Source organism: Berghia stephanieae, chromosome 7 (genome assembly GCF_034508935.2).
Source record: "Berghia stephanieae isolate SIO BIC M18660-M18661 chromosome 7, UCSD_Bste_1.3, whole genome shotgun sequence".
NCBI classification, from domain to species: domain Eukaryota; kingdom Metazoa; phylum Mollusca; class Gastropoda; order Nudibranchia; family Aeolidiidae; genus Berghia; species Berghia stephanieae.
In genome coordinates this window covers 51084393-51089085 of record NC_088366.1, presented here as the reverse complement: position 1 = coordinate 51089085, position 4693 = coordinate 51084393, and positions in this window count along the sequence as shown.

Below are 4693 nucleotides of genomic sequence, written 5' to 3'. Positions count from 1 at the left end.
GCCTTCGTAAACTCTTCATGGCCTGACACAGATATAGCATGACACAAGAACGCTCTAGGACCGGCAATTGGACGTCATTTTTTAGGTTTGTGCAGCGTCTAGTGAGTTGTCGTTAGTAGAGCTCAAGAAAATAAGTTATTTCATTGGTTGAACTATTGAATACAACTCACGATTTGTTTTCTTTTGTGGCAAAAGACTGGAATTTTGGCGTCATATTTTGGTCAGTGTCAGCGTCGCCATCGTTAACTTATAGCCCGACACTGACCAAAAAATGACGTCAAATTGCCAGTCCTAGAGGATTCTTGCGTAGTCATCGTTAACTTATAACCTGACACTGACCAAAAAATGACGTCAAAGTGACAGTATTTGGCCACAAAAGAAAACAAATCGTGAGTTGTCTTCAATAGTTCAACCAATGGGAACACTTGTTACCATGAGCACTACTTAGGACAAATCACTAGGCAGTGCAAGAACCAAATAATGACGTCAAAATTCCAGTCTTTTTGGGTTTCAGTGTCAGGCTATAACTTAACGATGTCTACGTTCAGTGTCAGGCTATAACTTAACGACGGCTACGGTGTCAGGCTATACTTTTACGATGGCTACGCTGACACTGACCAATAAATGACGTCAAAGGACAAGTCTTTGACATCTTAAGAACACAAATCGTGAGTTGTATTCAACAGTTCAATCAATGCGACCATTTGTTTCCTTGAGCTCTACTAACGACAATTCGCTAGACGGTGCACAAACCTTTAGAATGACGTTAAACTATAAGTCCTGGTTGACTCTTGTGTCAGGCTATAGATAGAATGAAATTTACGTCACTCGCTTCTTTGCTATTGTATTTTGCCATCCACGTTTATGAGTAATTCTCACTAAGTTGTATTATGCCGACTATAACAGTTCACGGTACCACATAGTTTTATGTGTTGATCCTTTTACTTCCGGATGGCAATGGTGTGAGCTTCTTAGCCAAACGCACATTATCTATAGATAGTATGCAGATGACGTCACTCAGGCCTTTGTTATTGTTTTTGTCATCCGCGTTTGTGAGTTGTTCTCACTAAACTGTATTAACCAGACTATAAAAGTTCATGGTTACACAGTTTGTGTGTTGGTCCATTATACTTACGGATGGCAATGTTGTGAACTTCTTGGCCAAGCGCATTCTATCTATACGTTAATGATGGCTGCGGTTTGAGGGTGGCCTTCGGCAACTCATGACCTGACACTGACCAAAAAAATGTCAACAGACAAGTCTTTGGCGACAGAAGAAAACAATTCGTGAGTTATGTTTAACAGTTCAACCAATGGGATCGCTTGTTTCCTTGTTTACTACTACAGACAACTCACTAGGCAGTCCACAAACCTAAAATTGACGTCAATTTGTGTAGGGTATGGAGGGAGTGGTAGTACCTTTCGGTGAGAGACTGTCGCATCTTCGGATGGTCAGGATCCACTGGTCCACACCTGCATATCTAGCTCATGTCTGGCTCCTAGAAGCTGTAGTGCACGCAGCGGCCACACCCGGGACCGGGTCTCGACTGACCTGCGAAACGACATTGAGTGACTCGCGTAGTAGGGTAGAATAGGTAATGTCTCACCTTTTAGTGCACAAAGTCTGGATATGGTTAGGTAAAAGTAGGCGTAGACAGCAAGTCTGTGGTAGACAAAGAGGCGCGTCTGAGACAAAATTAGATAGCGGCTACCACCGTGGAAAAGGGGGAAACCTTACCACGTATCATTCATAGTTAGTCATGGCTAGTCAGAGATATAGTGTTAGAGATGCTTGTGACGTTGGGCCCCCTGCAACTAAGTATCAAGCTGTAAATATGTACAGGGAAGAGGAATTAAGTAATGTCCAAAAGATGGCACCTTATGACGTTTCTGGTGGAAAGCCCTCGGGAAAGCCAGAGACTGATCTACCTACCTTGAAGACAAGAAATGTTCCTTTAAAAATTGGCACGTGGAATGTGAGAACACTTGCTCAAGCAGGAAAGCTCCATAATCTAATTATGGAGGCAGAGGCGATGAATATGGATATCCTTGGTGTCTCAGAGACAAGATGGAAAGACAATGGAATAATAAAAAGAGACAGCCACACTTTTATTTACTCCGGAAATACTCAGCACAACAGAGGCGTTGGCATCCTGATGAAAAACAAAATTGCTAAATCAGTAACTGGGTATTGGCCCGTGAATGACCGTATCCTAATGTGCAAAATCCAAGCTAAACCTTTTGATTTAGTGCTCCTACAAATTTATGCACCAACGAGTGATCACCCAGATGAGGAGGTCGAGGCACATTATGAAAATGTAAACAAGGCCCTCAAATGCATAAAATCAAGTGACATTGTTGTCGTAATGGGGGATTTCAATGCGAAAGTTGGAAACGCAGCAATCTCACCATGCATGGGAAGTTGTGGTCTAGGAGAGTCCAACGAGAGGGGTGAACGTCTGGTCCAATTTTGCGAGTCCCACGACATGACCATAATAAACACCATATTCAAACAACCAAAGAGGCGCCTATACACTTGGAAGAGCCCAGGAGATATATACAGAAACCAAATAGATTATTTTCTCATCAAAACCAGATTCAAAAACTGTGTGACCCAATGTAAAACTTTCCCGGGTGCTGACATTGGATCGGACCATGTTCCCATCATGGTGAAAATAAAAGTTAAATTAAAAATTCCCAAACAGAAAAGGGACGTACACATAAAGTACGACCTAGCTGAACTTAGAAACGAGGAGCTAAGAGCGAAATATGCTGTAGAAGTAGAAAATACGTATTTTTGTCTTATGGAAGAACAAGAAGACACAAATAAAGAAACAGAAGAAACGTATAAGAGTAGAATTGATAAACAATGGTCCTCTCTTAAAGGTGCAATAACAACTACAAACGAGAAAATGCTAAACAAAAAATCTAAAGAGGCAAAGAAAGAATGGATGACGAATGAGATTTTGAATCTTATGAGAGAACGGAAACATTCAAAGGGCACCCCTAGGTACAATGAACTGGACAAATCAGTAAAGAAAAAGTGTATCCAGGCTAAAAAAGACTGGCTTGATGAAAAGTGCCACCGTATTGAGAAGCTATCACATGAGAGAAACCCTGGACCAATGTTTGCTGAAATCAAGAAATTCACATATAAAAACGCTCAATCTGGCGGTTGCATCAAAGATAAATCAGGTAGACTCCTCTTTGAGGTGGAAGAAATCGCCAATAGATGGAAAGAATACGTGAAGGAGCTATTCAATGCGGACAGAGGTGACAACCATATACAGTCCTTTCTACGGGGACCCACAATCCTAAGATCAGAAGTAGAGAAAGCCCTATACTGCATGAAAACAGGGAAGGCAAATGGAATAGATGGGGTGTCAACAGAAATGCTGCAAGCACTGGGTGAATTTGGTGTTGATGTGATAACGGACCTTATGAATGAAATATACGAGTCAACGCACATCCCAGAAGACCTTCGCACTTCTATCTTCATACTGCTACCCAAGAAAGCGGGTGCAATTGAGTGTTCGGACTACAGAACAATCAGTCTTATGTGCCATCTACTGAAACTCCTCCTGACAATAATCCTGAAAAGAATCTCATCAAAAGTAGATCGTGAGATTTCAGAACAGCAAACTGGATTCAAAAAGAACAGTGGCACCAGGGAGGCAATTTTCGACTTAAAAATCCTGTCAGAAAAATACTTAGAGGTCCAAAAAGACATATATGCCTGTTTTATCGACTACTCAAAGGCATTTGATTCTGTTAGTCATCAGAAACTTATCCAGGACCTTGTGGCAATAGGTGTGGAAGAGAATGATGTGGCTCTAATCGCTAATCTGTACTGGCAGCAAAAGGCTCAGATAAAAGTGCAGGCAGATACAACAGATGCAATTGAAATCAAGAAAGGAGTGCGCCAGGGATGTGTTATGTCTCCTTGCTTGTTTAATTTATACACAGAGTCTATATTTCGGCAAGTAGAAACAGCACAAGGGTTGAAGGTTGGTGGCCACAACATCAACAATTTACGTTACGCTGACGATACTGTCCTGTTGGCGGAAAGTAAGGAAGACCTACAGAAGCTAATTTCAAAAGTGAACGAAGAGGGTAAAGAAAAGGGGCTGTTCATGAATGCGAAGAAGACAAAAACAATGGTGATAACAAAAAAGAAAAAGCCCATAGACATAGATATAGAAATAGAAGAGTGTCCAGTGGAACAAGTAAAGGAGTTCACGTACTTGGGGCAGTTGGTAACATCCGATGCAAAGTCTGACAAAGAGATCAGGAGACGAATAATGCTGGCCAAAAATGCGTTCAGGAAACTAAAGGCAATCCTCAACAACACAAATATCTCCATCAGAACACGAATGAGATGCACCAAATGCTATGTGTGGTCCATTTTCTTTTATGGTTGTGAAACGTGGACACTAACCGCACAGACAGAACAACGTATTGAAGCTTTTGAGATGTGGACGTACAGGAGAATACTGAAAATACCTTGGACAGCAAGAAAAACAAACATCGAAGTCCTCGACCTAATGGGCCAAAAACAAAAAGAACTTCTTTTGACTGTGAAGCACAAAAAGCTGTCATATTTTGGACATATGCGAAGACATGATAGTCTCGAAAAAAGGATAATGGAGGGAAGAATTGAAGGAAAGAGAGGCAGAGGAAGACAAAGGAAATC